Source organism: Eumetopias jubatus, unplaced genomic scaffold, assembly GCF_037043125.1.
Source record: "Eumetopias jubatus isolate StellerSeaLion01/CBP00866 unplaced genomic scaffold, mEumJub1_p1.0 scaffold_2, whole genome shotgun sequence".
NCBI classification, from domain to species: Eukaryota; Metazoa; Chordata; class Mammalia; order Carnivora; family Otariidae; genus Eumetopias; species Eumetopias jubatus.
The window spans coordinates 57,609,272-57,627,318 of NW_028274808.1; the positions used below are offsets into that span (position 1 = coordinate 57,609,272).

General features: G+C 39.5%; 1 pseudogene; it reads left to right on the forward strand.

Annotated features, from left to right (window-relative positions):
* The first annotated feature begins 6,430 nt into the window (after positions 1-6,430).
* On the forward strand, positions 6,431-12,520 carry LOC114210097 (glucose-6-phosphate 1-dehydrogenase pseudogene; annotated as a pseudogene).
* The last annotated feature ends 5,527 nt before the right edge of the window (positions 12,521-18,047 follow it).

Genomic DNA, 18,047 nt, shown 5'->3' on the forward strand with positions numbered 1-18,047 from the left:
CCTTTGATTTCTTTTTGTTGTCTGATTGCTGTGGCTAGGACTTCTAAAACTATGTTGAATAGCAGTGGTGATAGTGGACATCCCTGCCGCGTTCCTGACCTTAGGGGGAAAGCTCTCAGCTTTTCCCCATTGAGAATGATATTCGCTGTAGGTTTTTCATAGATGGCTTTTATGATATTGAGGTAGGTACCTTTTATCCCTATACTCTGAAGAGTTTTTATCAAGAAAGGATGCTGTAGTTTGTCAAATGCTTTCTCTGCATCTATTGAGAGGATCACATGATTCTTGTTCTTTCTTTTGTTAATATATTGCATCACATTGATTGATTTGTGGGTGTTGAACCAATCTTGTAGCCCAGGGATAAAACCCACTTGGTCATGGTGAATAATCCTTTAATGTACTGTTGGATCCTATTGGCTAGTATTTTGGTGAGAATTTTTGCATCCATGTTCATCAAGGATATTGGTCTGTAATTCTCCTTTTTGATGGGGTCTTTGTCTGGTTTGGGGATCAAGGTAATGGTGGCCTCATAAAATGAGTTTGGAAGTTTTCCTTCCATTTCTATTTTTTGGAACAGTTTCAGAAGAATAGGTATTAATTCTTCTTTAAATGTTTGGTAGAATTCCCCTGGGAAGCCATCTGGCCCTGGGCTTTTGTTTCTTGGGAGATTTTTGATGACTGCTTCAATTTCCTTAGCAGTTATAGGTCTGTTCAGGTTTTCTATTTCTTCCTGGTTCAATTTTGGTAGTTGATACATCTCTAGGAATGCATCCATTTCTTCCAGGTTATCTAATTTGCTGGCATAAAGTTCCTCATAATATGTTCTTATAATTGTTTGTATGTCTTTGGTGTTGGTTGTGATCTCTCTTCCTTCATTCATAATTTTGTTGATTTGGGTCCTTTCTCTTTTCTTTTTGATAAGTTTGGCCAGGGGTTTATCAATCTTGTGAATTCTTTCAAAGAACCAGCTCCTACTTTCGTTGATCTGTTTTACTGCTCTTTTGGTTTCTATTTCATTGATTTCTGCTCTGATCTTTATTATTTCTCTTCTCCTGCTGGGTTGAGGCTTTATTTGCTGTTTTTCCTCTAGCTCCTTTAGGTGTAGGATTAGGTTCTGTATTTGAGACTTTTCTTGTTTCGTGAGAAAGACTTGTATTGCTATATACTTTCCTCTTAGGACTGCCTTTGCTGCATCCCAAAGATTTTGAACAGTTGTGTTTTCATTTTCATTGGTTTCCATGAACTTTTTTAATTCTTCTTTAATTTCCTGGTTCACCCATTAATTCTTTAGTAGGATGCTCTTTAGCCTCCATGTATTTGAGTTCTTTCCGACTTTCCTCTTGTGATTGAGTTCTAGTTTCAAAACATTGTGGTCTGAAAATATGCAGGGAATATCCCAATCTTTTGGTACCAGTTGAGACCTAATTTGTGATCTAGGATGTGATCAATTCTGGAGAATGTTCCATGGGCACTAGAGAAGAATGTGTATTCCCTTGCTTTGGGATGGAATGTTCTGAATATGTCTGTGAAGTGCATTTGGTCCAGTGTGTCATTTAAAGTCTTTATTTCCGTTTTGATCTTTTGCTTAGATGATCTGTCCATTTCCGTCAGGGGGGTGTTAAAGTCCTCCACTATTATTGTATTGTTGTCAATGTGTTTCTTTCCTTTTGTTATTAATTGCCTTATATAATTGGCTGCTCCCATGTTAGGGGCATAGATATTTACAATTGTTAGATCTTCTTGTTGGATAGACCCTTTAAGTAGGATATAATGTCCTTCCTCATCTCTTATTACAGTCTTTGGTTTAAAATCTATTTTGTCTGATATATGGATTGCCACCCCAGCTTTCTTTTGGTGTCCATTAGCATGGTAAATGGTTTTCCACCCCCTCACTTTCAATGTGGGGGTGTCTTTAGGTCTAAAATGAGTCTCTTGCAGACAGCATATCGATGGATCTTGTTCTTTAATCCAATCTGATAACCTGTGTCTTTTGATTGGGGCTCTTAGCCCATTTACATTCAGGGTAACTATTGAAAGATGAATTTAGTGCTATTGTATTGCCTGTAAGGGGACTCTTACTGTATATTGTCTGTATTCTTTTCTGGTCTATGCTGCTTTTAGGCTCTCTCTTTGCTTAAAGGACCCCTTTCACTATTTCTTGTAGGGCTGGTTTCGTGTTTGCAAATTCCTTTAGTTTTTGTTTGTCCTGGAAGCTTTTTATCTCTCCTTCTATTTTCAATGATAGCCTAGCTGGATATAGTATTCTTGGCTGCATATTTTTCTCATCTAGTGCTCTGAATATATCCTGCCAGTCCTTTCTGGCCTGCCAGGTCTCTGTGGATAGGTCTGTTGCCAATCTCATGTTTCTACCATTATAGGTTACATATCTCTTCTCCCGAGCTGCTTTCAGGATTTTCTCTTTGTCTCTGAGACTCGTAAGTTTTACTATTAGATGTCGAGGTGTTGACCTATTTTTGTTGATTTTGAGAAGGGTTCTCTGTGCCTCCTGGATTTTGATGCCTGTTTCCTTCCCCACATTAGGGAAATTCTCTGCTATAAGTTGCTCCAATATATCTTCTGCCCCTCTCTCTCTTTCTTCTTCTTCTGGGAACCCAATTATTCTAATGTTGTTTCGTCTTATCGTATCGCTTATCCTTCAAATTCTGCTCTCGTGATCCTGTAGTTGTTTCTCTCTCTTTTTCTCAGCCTCTTTATTTTCCATCATTTGGTCTTCTGTATCACTGATTCTCTCTTCTGCCTCATTTATCCTAGCAGTTAGTGCCCCCATTTTTTATTGCACCTCATTAATAGCCTTTTTGATTTAGACTTGGTTAGATTTTAGTTCTTTTATTTCTCCAGAAAGGGTTTCTCTAATACCTTCCATGCTCTTTTCAAGCCCAGCTAGTATCTTTAAAGTCATGATTCTGAACTCTAGGTCTGACATCGCACTAATGTCCATATTGAGCAGGTCCCTGATAGACGGTATGACCTCTTGTTCTTTTTGTTGAGGTGATTTTTTTCGTCTTGTCATTTTGTCCAGAGGAGAATAGATGAATGAGAGAACAAAATGCTAACAGTTTAACAACGTCCCCAGAAAATATACAAATCAGATCAGAAAAGACCTGACACCAGGGGAAAAGAAAGGGAAAGAAAATTAAAAGAAAGAGGAAAAAAAAAAGAAAAGATAAAAACAAACAAAAACAGGACAAAACCAAAAAAAAACAGAATATGATCAAATATGACCAGGCTGGTGCATAGATCATTGCCACACACTAGATTTTGGGTATGTTTTGGTTTGTTAGAAGAAAGTGCCTCCTAAAATTTTAAAGAAAGAAAGACTTATATATGTAGAAAATAAAGGTTGATACAATGAAGGGATGGAATATGACTGTAAAGATGAAAATTATAAAAAAATTTTAAAAAAAATTGATAAGATGTTTGAAAAAAGAAGAGGATTAAAAAAAAGGATAGAAAGAAAGGAAAAAAAAGGGGGGGAGAGAATGTGATCAGGCAGGAGACTAGAACAAAGCCATACACTAGAGATTTAGGGTATATTTTGATCTGTTAGAAGAAGCTGTATCTCAAAATTTTAAAGAGAGAACTTATATATATATATATATATATATATATATATATATACACACACACACACATATATATATATATGCCAAAAATAAGGGTAACTACTATGAAGGGATAGAATATGACTCTAACAATGAAAAATAAAAATGTTTTAAAAAAAGGGATTGATAAGACGTTGGTTGAAAAAGGGAAAAAGAAAAATTCAAAAAAAAATAGTTAAAAAAATTTAACTTTGAAAGACTAATGAATCATGGTAAAAAAAAGCCATGAATTCTATGTGCAGTATTCCCCTAGTGCTGGAGTTCTGCCATTCTCCTTGATCAGTAAACTTGGTCTTGGCTGGCTGTTTGTGCTGATCTTCTGGGGGAGGCGCCTGTTGCCGTGGTTCCCAAATGTCTTTGCTGGAGGTGGAATTGCCCTGCCCTTGCTGGGTCCAGGCTAAGCAATCTGCTCGGGTTTGCTCTCAGGAGCTTTTGTTCCCTGCAAGTTTTCCGTACAACGTGGGAGGACGACAGTGAAAATGGCGGCCTCCCAATCTCCACCCCAGAGGAGTGGAGAACTCGGGGCCCCGCTCCTCAGTGTGCCCCCAGAGAAAAGCAGTCAATCACTCCCATCTCCCCGGTCTCCGGCCGCACTCCGTGCTCACCCGGCCTGTGACCGAGCATTTCTATCTCTGGCACCCGACCCCGTGTGGAGTCTCCAAACCCAGCAGATCCCTGCAGTGCACTCCCGCACCGCTCCTCCCGGGGGAGGAAGGAGAGTCTCCCCGATTTGCCGCTTGTTGGGTCCCTGCTGGAGGAGCAGTGGCCTGTGTCGCTGGTCACAGTTTATGGCAACCCTGAGCTGAGAGCCCACACCTTGGCTCCATCTCTGCAACCAGCTTCCCCGCTCTGATACCTGGGAGCTCTGCCACACTCAGGCACCCCCAGCCTTTCTGTGACCCCGAGGGTCCAGAGACCACACTGTCCCACAAGGGTTCCACCCCCTGCTTAGCCACTGGAGCGACGTCCCTCAGCGGAGCCGACTTCTAAAAGTTCCGATTTTGTGCTCCACTGGGCTATCACTTTCCAGAAGCGGCCGACAGAGGCCCCCTCCCCCGCCATCCATCCTCCCGAATATCGCCTCGGATTCACTTCTCCGCATGTCCTACCTTCCAGAAAGTGGTCGCTTTTCTGTTCAGAGAGTTGTTGCTATTCTTTTCTTGATCTCCTGTTGAGTTCGTAGGTGTTCAGAATGGTTTGATCCCTATCCAGTTGAATTTCTGAGACCAGATGAAATCCAGGTCTCCTTCTCCTCCGCCATCTTGCCGGCCTCAGTAATGAATCTTTTAAACTTCTGGTATTTTTGTTTCTTCTATTCTTCTGCACAGTATCTCTCAGTACTGATTTGTAGTTTTTGGTATACAGACCTTGTGCTTCTTTTTGTTTTTTAAGATTTTATTTATTTATTTGACAGAGAGGGAGAGAGTGAGAGAGCACAAGCAGGGGGAAAGGCAGACAGAGGGAAAGGGAGAATCAGGCTCCCCGCTGAGCAAGGAGCCCAGATGTGGGGCTTAATCTCAGAACCCTGGGATCATGACCTAAGCCAAAGGCAGACACTTAACAGACTGAGCCACCCAGGTGCCCCCACATCTTGTGTTTCCATTGTATCAAAATTTTATATCTAAGTATTTAAACTATTGTAAATAGAACAGTTAAAAACTTGTCCTTGGATTTTTTTGTTTATAATAGAGAAATACAATTGTTATTTTGCATATCAACCTGTATCTTTTATGAATATATATGATCTTGCTAAAGTCACCCAAAATTCTAGTAGCTATTTTATAGATGCCTTAGGAGTGACTACTTTCATAATTGTATCACCTACAAGTAAAGTTTGTTTTTTTTTTTACTCCTTTCCAATCTGTCTTTTCTTTTTTTGCCTTACTGCACTACCTAAGATTTCTAGTAAATCACTGCATAGTATCAGTCCAGGTATATACCCTTGTTTTATGAAATCTCTGGATTGTGTTTTGTTCTTTTAAATATTACTGGTTTTAGTAAACAATTATCTTGCCTGGATTTCAAATGTGAAATTTGTTCCCCATAACGTATTGTTTATTTATTTAAGTCTGACACTCCTAGGTATCACCCCTGTATCTATATAGTTTAGCAGACAGTATTTTGGGCAGTGATTATGTAAAACATTTATGCCAGTAAGGTTTCCACCATCTGCCCTCTGAGTTGATTGTGGCTTGAGGGTCACATTCAATGGTTCAACAAGTCTGCAAATTTCCTCAGGCTTCCAATTTTCTCTATGTTATCTGGTGTCTCCAGCATATATCTAGTTATTAGTCAGCCAGAAATGTAGAGAATTTATTAACTTATTTTCTATGGCCCTCTCACTTCCAAAATAATGTTTTAGCTGCTCTATCAGACACAGTGAAGAGAGTCTATCCCCTCCACCCAGAAAGAGGGCAGGTTTCTGTAACCTGACCTGGGAATAAGGGTGAGGTAGCAAGATGGGAAAGCATCAAGACAAGAAAGCCACAAACTTCCCACTAGCAGTGTTCATGTGTAAGTGCTTCTCAACTTCTTGTCGTGTTTGGTTGATTTCTTGTGCACTGATTTTTTAAAATAATTTTGTCCAGTTTTATACTTGTTTTGAGAGATTTGCTCCAATTCCCCACAGTTCCACTATTTTAAATCAAAGAATTTTTGTTCATTAATAGATACCATTAAAAGAATAAAGAGAAGATATGTGTGACATATCCAACCAAAGACTTACTCAAATGTAGTTCTGCCTAATATGGCGGACCACAAGAAAGAATAGTTGTTTACAGCCCCACTCAGGGTCTCTTTGAAGGATAATGGAGAAGAGAATTCCTTTCTGTGTGCGGAAATTTGACAAATCTACCGGTATTAAGGTTAAGTATTCCTTTAGGACAAAATGGTTAGAAGTACATATTTATACTGATTCACTTTCTAGACAATAAACTTATTAGGGTTCTTTAGAAAAGTAGAACCAATAAGATGGATGTGTGTATGTGTGTGCGTACACACACATATATATATGGAGAGAGAGAGAGAAAGATTTATTTTAAGGAATTGGCTCACTTGATTATGGAGCTTGACAATGCAGGGACAGTGGACAGGGTGGAGACCCAGGAAGAGTCAATATTGCAGAATTCCTTCTCTTTGGGGGGAAGGTCAGTCTTTGTTCTATTAAGGCCTTCAACTCATTGGATGAGGCCCACCCACATTACAAAGGGAATCTACTTTCCTCAAAATCCTATTTAACCTGTTTAAATGTTAATCACCCCCCCAAAAAAAAACCCTTACAGAAACATCTAAAAGAATGTTTTTCCAAATATCCAGGCACTATGGCCTAGCCAAACTGATACACAAAAGTAACCATCACAGTAAGAGACATGTAAGTGACATAACTGAAAATTTTGGTAACAAGTAGATCTGAGGAAGAGATATTTTCATAGATTTTTTTAAAATGAGAACCAAGGTATTTACATCCATATGAATACCCTCAAACTGGCAACCGTGAAGAGGTAGCTCTTGATAATCTTGTAGACAACATGAGCCCCTAAGATGGCAGCACAGACAAACAGCAGTGAACGGTGACAAGTTTATTAAATTGAAGTTCTTCGTAACAGAAGGAGAAGCAGTTCATCCTCAGTGGAATAAACATTTTCTGTCGTTTTAGGGGGTTTCCAGATTGCTGTTGAGAACAACCTGATTTAATGCTTCTGGCTGGTATCATTGGTGGTTGGCCCATGAGCACTTGGAAAAGTTGTATAACCTCTCCTTTCCTATATTAAAGTTCTTATACCTGTAATAAATACCTCCACCTGTGTGTTTTTTTTTTCTCCTATATGTCTCTTTCCTGTACTTTTCTAAACTTATTGCACTGGAAGCATCTCTGCCAAATAAGGAGAATATGAAAGGAGAGTGACATATCTGGTCCTCTCTGTAAGCCCATCAGTATCTAAAGATTTTTGGTCAAGATCTTGCATGCTTTCCAAATAGTACTCTCTAATAATTTTCTTGAAAATCTTAAGCTTTTCTCTTGGTTACAGAGGATTTAGAAAAAAATAATAATTTTGTAAAAGCTTCAGTGGGGCTATCTTTAACTCTATGACTTCTTTTGCAATCTTTGTCTTTTTCATCAGGCACAAAGATTTGTTTCTGCCATACAGCTAGATAGTGGTTTTCAACTAGGGGTAATTTTGTCTTCCAGAGGAATGTTTAGCCATGTCCGGAGATAGTTGTGATTGTCAAAATTAAGGGTAAGAGGGTTGTGCTAGTGGCTTAGAGTGGGTGGAGGATGGAGATGCTGCTAAATGGCATACTGTACAAAGGACAGCCCCCACAACAAAGAATTATCCCTTCCAAAATGTCATTCATACTCAAGTTGAGAAATCATGACCTAGATTCTTACAAGGGTGATATAATTCTTCCTAATTGAGGGATAATTAAACGAAGGCTTTGTGAAGTTAACTCATGATCTACAATTACACAACTACTAAGTAAAATCATCAGACTTTTGTTCTTTTCACTACATGAATTATTTCTAAACCTACTATTAAAGACAGTTGTTTTTACCAGCTGCTAAGTGAGAAAATTTTAGAAATGCCAGACTTCACACTGTATTTAAAGTGCAAAGGATAAGAAACAACTTGTGCAGCAACCTTTGAAACGTACATGTAGTCTTGCCCATAGAAAACACTTTATTGCCAGTCATATAGATTAATTTTCATTTTCAGACCTATTTTTCTGAACAAAATTATCTGGTATTCAGTGCAGAAATATTCTGCATAAGTAAATAAATGTATTTTACAACACAACTTTATCTTTGGAAACTAAATGTTATATCACACCTATGTATCTTACAAATTAATGATAGTCACTTTGTGATAATCAGTCTAAATATTAACAGATCTATACATGTTTTCTAGCTATTCCACCTATCTTCCTGTAATGGGTTGAACTGTGTCTCCCCAAATTTCATATGTTGAAGTCTTTGACCCCTAGTAACTCAGAATGTTACTGCATTTGGCGATAAGCCATTAAAGGAATAATTAAATTATAAGGAGGTCATGAGGGTGGGCCTTAATCCAATAAGCCTGGTGTCATTGTAAGAGGAGATTAGGACACAGACACAGAGGAAAGACAATGTGAGGACACAGAAAGAAAATGGCCATCTATAAAAGGAGAGAAGAAGAAACCAATCTTGCTGACGCCTTGATCTAGGACTTCTAGTCTGCAGAACTGTGAGAAATAAATTCCTGTTGTTTAAATCATCTATTCTGTAATGTTTATTATGACAAACCTAATCCACTCCCCAACATATTACAGATCCATGCATACAATGCAGATGCAATACATGAGTATTGACATATTCCTAAATACTCCTACATACTTTTCATCACTGTCATAATCATTGCCTCCCCTTCACAAAACCCCAACATGTTGCTCATTGCCAGCTAACATCTGTAAGAAGTGAGTGGAAAGTGGCAAAGTCAGTAACCATCATTTGGCTTGATAGAGCAGATTTTTCAGACATGTTTCTGCACTAGGTGATCCATAGGTCAAAGACAGATGTTTAGATGGAAGTGGAGAGAATAATTTTTCCTAAGAATTAGCAATAATCAGTATAAAAACTCAAAGAAAAATGACTCTGTGGCTCAAGACAGGCTCTGGAATTAAAACACCACCCCCTAAGTGGCATATGATTGCTAATACTTGTTCTACCAAAAATATCTTTTCTTTATTTGTATCTTTGTCTTTTAAGACTTACTAAAAGAGCAGAATGGACTTTTGACCTAATACAGACAAAGGTTATCTTCTGGGCTATTAGAAAGAAAGGGTATCTTCTTGGTTTACAAAAGTGTTTTTTTTTTTTAATGTTAAGTCCAATACGATTTTTTTCTATAATTGAATATATAAGACAGTATCTTATGCCTAATGCATTTACTATATCTAGTATTTTTCTAAAACAAATTAAAAAGTTTAGACAAAGTAACTTCTAGTCACATGGAGTGTTTAATGTTGTTTTGTTTTGTTTTGTTTTGTTTTTAGAGAGAGAGAAAGCACCCAAGGCGGGGGGCACAGAGGGAGAGGGAGAGAGAGAGAGAGAATCTTAAGCAGGCTCCATGCTCAGTGTGAAGCCCAATGCAGGGCTTGATCTCACAACCCTGAGATCATAACCTGAGCCAAAACCAAGACTGGCTCACTTGGAGGGCCTGGGTGGCTCAGTCAGATAAGCGTCTGACTTTGCTCAGGTCATGATCTCAGGGTCCTCAGATCAAGCCCCATAATAGGCCCCTTGCTCAGTGGGGAGTATGTTTCTCCCTCTCCCTATGCTCCCCCCCCGATCAAGCACTCTCTCTCAAATAAATAAAATCTTAAAAAAAAAAGTCACACACTTAACCAACTGCACCACCCAGGCATCCCTAATAATGTTATTTTAACTCAGAATATACCAACTGATAACTTTAGAATGACTATTAAATATTAGTCAAATGCATTTTCTTGATATATTTTAGGTTACAGTATGTACTTTCTATACAAATAAAATAGCTTCCTGAATTTGAGTAATACACCAGCTCATGATTGTAAAATGAGGCAAACTGTTGTTAAACCAAAATTAGAAAGCTGTCAAATGTACTTTAGAATAATATGACAAACGATTACTTAATCTGGGATGCACTAAAACCTGAAAAAAATTAATACTAGACAAAATTCATAGTATATCTAAAAACTGTTTAATTTTATTCAGAAGCTTATTTATGTCCAAAAGTCTTTATGCAACCCCCCAAAAAACTGCCTAAGTTTTCCACAAATTGTTATTTTAACAAGTTTATTTTAAACTCTCATTCAATATATATTCAGCATCTGCCAACAATTTCTCCTCCAAGAAGGTAATTCCATGGGACTTAGATGATACTAACATTCAACACTCTCCTGCATTCTTTTCAGTTATTTCCTTCTCTTAAGATACAATATTCAGGCCTCTCCAGTGAAAACACTTGACCTGGTCCAAGTTAGATTTGAAACTTATCCCTTCCACATAAGAAACATACACACCTCAATTTTCACAATTTCAGTCACTGTTTGCCAGTTATATTTTCTATTTCTGTAACTTCTCTATCATCTTTCAAATTCCTTCTCATTTTTTTTCAACTGATGCCACAAGATATGTAAGGCCAAGTTTTCTCTCATAGGTCAAACACAACCTAACACTAAACTTGATACATCTTTAATATCGAAATAATCTTGAACTCAAATCATTCATGGCACTAACAGAATAAAGGTGGCATAAATTCTTCATTACAAATATTAAGTGAAAACTATAAAAATATAACCATGTCAACTTCCAGAATTATAACATTTATAGTATAAATATTTCAGAATTTCACTAAAAATCTGACTACATGATACTTGGTACCTAAAAATCATTTAAAGCTTATTAAAAATAAACGAATAAGGCTACTGGTTTCAGCTTATACAGTACTAAGTAGGAATGAGCACTGTTTCCACCTTTATAAGAAGGAAAAAGCTAGAGATACACAAATTAGTAATTTTCATTTAACCAATCAGGGAACTGAGGTCACAGGGAGAATAATAAGGAATCCAAACTGTACAGACATTGTCAGTGATTTCCAAGTATTAGGTCTGTTTGCATAAGGAAGAATTAACCTGAGAATGAGCCCTTCTTCAGAGCCACTCTAGAGAAGAAATCTAAGCTGGAGGCGTTCCTTGCCCAAAACTCCATGACTGGCCAGTACAATAATGTGCTCTCCTACAAGTATATCAGCAGCCACATGAACACCCTCCACCAAGGACCATAGGCCAACCTGCCACTACTACCTTGCCTTACTCCATGCCATCTATCACCAAGAACTGTCACTAAGATTGTCACCAAGAACATCTGCGAGACCTGCATGATCCAAAAAGGCTGGAAATGCCTCAGCATGGAGCCAGCCCTTCCTGAGGGACTGCCAGCTATCCAAGCACATCTCTTTCCCATTTCAGGAGGTACGGATCTACCATATTAACCCCTACATGGTCAAGGAGTTGGTCCAGAGTCTCATGGTGCCAACGTTTGCTACTAGGATCTTTGGCCCCATTTGGAAGCAGGAAAACATTGCTCTTACCTTCAAGGAACTTTTGGGCGCTGAGGGCCACAGGGGGCTACTTTGATGCATTTGTTATCATCCTAGACGTGATGCAGAACCACCTCCTACAGATGCTGTGTCTGGTGGCCACGTCGAAGCCTGCCTCCATCAACTCAGAGGACATCCGCAATAAGAAAGGCAAGGTGTCAAAATGTATCTCAGAAGTACTGGAGAACAATGTGTTCCCGGACCAGTGTGTGGGGAAGCCCAAGGGAGAGCGTGAAGCCACCAAAGGGTACCTGGACAACCCCACAGTGTCCCGTGGGTCCACCATTGCCACCTTCACAGGGTAGAGAACAAAGAGGTAGGATGGGTGCCCTTCTTCCCACTCTGTGGCAGAGTCCCGAAAAATCGCAAGGCTGAGGTGCGGCTGTAGTTCCGCAAGGTAGCCGCAACAGCTTCTAGCAGCAACGCAAGCCCAAGGAGCGGGTGATGTGCGTGCAGCCCAGTGAGCCCACGCACACAAAACGACGGCCAAAAAGCCCAGCATGTTCTCCAATGCCGAGGAATAGGCACTGGACCTGGCTCATGGTAGTAGATACAGGCATGGGAACCTCCCACATGCATGTGAGCCCACATCCTGGGTGACTTCTGTGGGACGTAGATGCACGTTACGTTCAGTGACTTGCTCTGGGAGGCGTGCCGGGTCTTCATGCCACTGCTGCACAGGATCGTGCAAGAAGCCCCAGCCCATCACCTACCTTTACAAAAGTAGCGGCCCTGCAAAGGCAGGCGGATGAGCCGAGAAGAACAGTGGGCTTCCAGTAACCAGACACCTCCAAGTAAGTTAACTCTCACTGGTTCTCTGCCCCCCATCCTTGGCCTTGTCTGTGTCCTTCCCACCTTCTCACCTCCCAACTCCACTTTGAGAGGACTTCAGGACCATAGTCCTCAGTCTCCCATTCCTGGCCTGTAGCAAACCTTGCCCGCCCCTTGCAGCTGCTGCCTGAGTCCAGTTACATTCCCCAACCGCTAAACACTAATACTTGCACCATGACTGTCCCCTGTTAGCTCAACCCCTGCCTGAGCCAGTTTTTGTCCACGGAACTGAGCCCCAATGGAAGGAAAGAGGAGTAGCCCTTCCTTCCGTCCCAGGCTTCTCTGTCTAGAACAGGATGATGAAGGCGACGGGGGAAGTGGGTGGGCCTCAGTGGGGCAGTGGCCAACTCACATCCCTGTTGGCTGTAAGCTCCGCAGAAGTCGTGGGAAGAAGTGAGAGCATGCACATGGAGGTGCTTATCAAAGGCTGTGAGAGGGCGCCTGCAGCCACGGTGATATTCCACATTCCTGGTCACTAGCTGGAAGAGATCTTCCTGCCACCCAGCAATCCCTATATCTTGGGCCGCCTGGATATCTCTCTGTACCACCAGCTGCCTCCCACCACTCCAGCTCTCCACTCTGTGGCCATCCCCACCCTACTCCATACATTGGTGGCCCCCCTGCCACTGGAAAGCAGAGGCAGTTGCTGGGATGCCCTACCTTAATCCGTTGCCATTAAATCCACAAACAGAAAAAAAAAAAAAAAGCAAAACCAGTTTTTTTTTTAAAGAAACATAGTTTCAAACAAGACTTATATGAGGGCAAAATGTAACTTTTTAGATGGGAATCTGTGTAGGTTTGCAACCAGAGCTTCCCAAGTGTAATCTGAAACTAGCCTTTGTATTCAGAGGGCAGGGAGAAACCTAGGACACAGACAGGCCATTCCTGGTTGGTAGATGGCAGTTTTAATAAGCAAAGAGGAGTTACATAGGAGTCTTGCCTTGAGTGGAATCAGTGGATCCTTGCACCCGCTCCACCACATCTTAAAAGTTTATACAGGGGCCTTAACTAGATCCAGTCATGTGTATAATGCAGGTGTTCTCCACACCACATCACTGTCTCAAGGCTGTGTCCTTTGGAGCAGCCTCTGGGAGTGGGAAAGCAAGCAGAACTCACATTCCAAGGACAGGGGAGGAAGTGAGGAGCCTTGAAGTTACTGGATCAAGCTCATGAGTCAACGGCGGGGTGGGGGGGGGTGTCACTTTTTTTTCAACGACCTTCCCCAACAACCTACAGGAATAAAACAGGACCTGAGCATTTGTTTACCTGGTGCATATGACAACCAGATACCATTTTCAACCATAAGAAGTTTTGGATAGAAAATTTTTAACAAATTGCTAAAGACTAATGTGTAGTAGCATAAGGGTGCAAAACCCCTAAGGGCATGCAGATACAGGGGAATAAACACCCTCTTGCTTTTTCTCCAGGACGCCCACCACTCACTCCTGGGGAAGATGGAGAGAATCCTGAGAAAACTCCCTGTGGTGCTGGGCTTGGAGAGCAGGACAGAAGGCCCTGCAGAAATTTCACGTAGAACAACTTTATAGAACACAAACCTTAATCCATAGAGAGTAAGACAAAACAAAATACACAAAACTGTAGACATGCAGTACTCATGGAAAACCTATTGCAGCTAGGAGAGACAAACAAAGGAAAAAAGAATATATCTGTTGCTGGAGTGGTAGAGGGTGGGAGGGATGGAGTGGCTGGGTGATAGACATTGGGGAGGGTATGCGCTATGGTGAGCGCTGTGAATTGTGTAAGACAGATGAATCACAGACCTGTACCTCTGAAACAAATAATACATTGTATGTTAAAAAAAAAAAAAGAAGAGGAAGATAGTAGGAAGGGAAAAATGAAGGGGCGGGAAATCAGAGGGGGAGATGAACCATGAGAGACTATGGACTCTGAGAAACAAACTGAGGGTTCTAGAGGGGAGGGGAGGTGGGGGGATGGGTTAGCCTGGTGATGGGTATTAAAGAGGGCACGTATTGAATGGAGTACTGGGTGTTATATGCAAACAATGAATCATGGGACACTACAGCAAAAACTAATGATGTAATGTATGGTGATTAACATAACGTAATAAAATTAAATTAAAAAAAAAAAGAATATGTTCCTGGGGAAGAGCAGTAATATTAGGCCCAGCCTTGCATTAGTTTGGAGTAGGGGCAAGGATACCTGGGGGGAGGGATGTTCCTAGACTTTTACTCATTTTCACAGTACCTACCCATGACTGAGGTTTTGCATGTGAGAGGGTTTTAGAAAAAAACATGCTTTATGTCCTCACAGCCACACTAGTAAGAATAAAGTAAAAATAAGATGAAAACAGATGGAATTGCTGCAAGAGATAGCTCCTTTTGCAGAGAGACACAAAGGGAAGACCTAAAGTGTAGGGGGGAGACCCAGAGTGATGCAGAGAGCATTTGTTGAGATGAACCCTTATGTATTATTCCACATCATGAACACAACATATCATTAGAGAAATGCAAGGTGTCACTGTGGGGCACTGAGGGTGAGCACAGAAGCAAATATTTAAAACTCAGCCAATTCCTGACTAGATTAACACAAATCCCCACATTAAAGACATAGATGAAAAAAGAATGAGCTCATCTCTAAGTAGAAAAGTATTTATCTCGGTATTTACCATTTTGCAGAACATGTTGAATTTCAACAAGAACAACATTACAAGGTATACAAAAGGCAAAAATACAATGTAAACAAGAATTGATTATGACACAGATGTTTAAACACTTAGGGAATTTAAAATAACCATGATTAAGGTGTTAAAGGCTCCAATTTCAAAGGTAAGCACATGCATGAGGAAATAGTTTCATCATATGGAAGGAAACTATATGAAAGAAGCATATGGAAATGCTAGAAATAAAAAACAGTGATGTGGAAATGAAGATTACTTCTGATGGGTTTGTCAGAAGATTTGATGCAGGTGAGAAACCAAAAATACAATTGAAGATGCATGACTGGAAAATATCCAAAATGAAATGCAAAGAAAAATAAGTCAATAAAACAGAACAAATTATCTAGAGTTCCAGGACAGTTATCAAACTAACATGGTTCTGATCAGAATCCCAGAAAGAGAAGTGAGAAAAGAGGGGGAAGAAAATGTCTTTTGAGGAAATAATGGTCAGATTTTTTCCAAAATTAAGACCACAAACTACTGATCTAAGAAGACTGAAGACACAGAAATGGGGCAGGGGGAAGCACCATCGAGGCATAACATATTCACCCCAGAATTCTGTGTCCAGTAAAATATCCTTCAAAATGAAGGAGGGGAAGAAACAATAGGAATTCTCCGTCATAAGACTAGCTCTAAAATAAAAGCTAAAAGAAGACTCAGTCAGAAAAATATAAGTTATATATTCATAACATGTAAAGAACTCTTAAAATCTTTTAAAAAATCCCCAAATTAGGGGTCAAAGATAGAACACAATCTTCAATAAATAAAATATAGGTGACAAGCATACGAAAAAATGTCCAACATCAATCATTAAGGAAATGAGAGTTAAAAACACAAAATACTACCATGTATCTATTAGAACAGCTGAAATAAAGATAAAAACAATACAAACGGGGAAAAAAATCCGAGAATACCAAATATCACAGAGGATGCAGGGTAACTGGAACTCTCATTCACTGCTGCTTAGAATGCAAAATGTTATGGTCACTTTGATGTATACAATGATACAAATAGCATATGTATTTGCTAAAACCCATAGGATTTTATACCTCAAAGAGTGAACTTTAAAAACAAGCAAACAGCAGTAATAACAGTAAAGACATCAACCAGGATATTAGGAAAAATCCAAGATGAAATACAGTCCCGTACAAACTAATTTAACTGTATTATAATTAATTGTTAGACCTCACTTAAAGACATGAAGAAGAAAGGAGCAGAACTAGGTAACTTTGGAAAACAGGTTTTGATTGGATTATTGTATGATACTATAATGATGGATACATGCCATTAGGTATTTGTCCAGACCACAGAATGTACAACACCAAGAGTGAGCCCTGAGTCAAACTATAGACTTTGAATGATTATGTGTCATATAGGTTTACCAATTGTAATAAATGTATCACTCTGGTGGGGGATGTTGATAATGAGGGAAATAATGCATGTGTGGGGCAGAGGATATATGAGAAATTGTTATAGCTTCTCAACTTTGCTGTGAGCTTAAAATTGCTCTAAAAACACGAAGTTTTAAAAAAAAAGATAAATATAGAAGCTTAGTGAATGCTTTAAACATAAGTAATATACAGATTATCCTTAAAAATCTTAAATGAGGGTGCCTGGGTGGCTCAGTTGGTTAAGCGACTGCCTTCGGCTCAGGTCATGATCCTGGAGTCCCGGGATCGAGTCCCACATCGGGCTCCCTGCTCAGCAGGGAATCTGCTTCTCCCTCTGACCCTCCCCCCTCTCATGCTCTCTATCTCATTCTCTCTCAAATAAATAAATAAAATCTTTAAAAAAATAAAAATAAAAATCTTAAATGACTATTTTACAAACTTTTCTTATAATCAAGTGGTTATATTTGTTTGTGTTTCCTGAGAAAAACTACAGAAGACTCAGTAAGAGGGCCATTCTTATATGTGATCCCTTGATTCTCATCTTTAATACTATGAGGTCCTGAATTTTTTACAACCTATCCCTGACATTCTCTCCCCAGTTACTTTTAGACTCCTGGTCATGAGAAACATACGTGTTCTATGTTCCCCCCAACATGACTCGATACTATCACTGACACTTATCTTTTATCTTCCCAAGAGATACTCCCCATGCCTATATGACCTAGAGCCCACGAAAGACCCAGCAACTAGAGCCAGACATTTAGATCTAGCACTGTAGGTTTATATATGAATATTTATTTAGATATTAAAATATTCATCTACATTTTATTCATTTAATCATTATTAGATGAGATTAGATTGATTTTTGCTGCTGTTTCTCAAACTTTAATGTTAAACAGAATAACATGGAAACCTTACTAAAACAATTTTCTAGGCCCCATTCCCAGAGACTAATTCAGTCTTTTGGGATGTGGCCCATGAATTTGCATTTCTAACAAGCTCATAGGTTATGCGAATACTGCTGGCCCAAATACCAAAATTTGAGAACTGCTAATCTAAAACATCTCATATACCTTCCTTCAGTTAAACTCTTTTATATAATCTGGCATAAGAGATTTCTATGAATCGTATTTCTTAATCTTAGAAGTGATCTGTACACAGGAATAGGCTGTATAGGTCTACTCTAGGACAGTTGTAGCTAAAACTTGTTTATTTCAGAATGTACAAAGATGATCATCATAATCCTAAAATTAATGTCAAACATTTAAAAATGTGTCTATGCAAGCAGTATAAATAAGATACCTACATGGTATGTAATTACACATACAGAGCCTTATTTTCATTAATATGTCAGTGCCATTTTTGAAGCAAAGCTTCCGTGAACAGC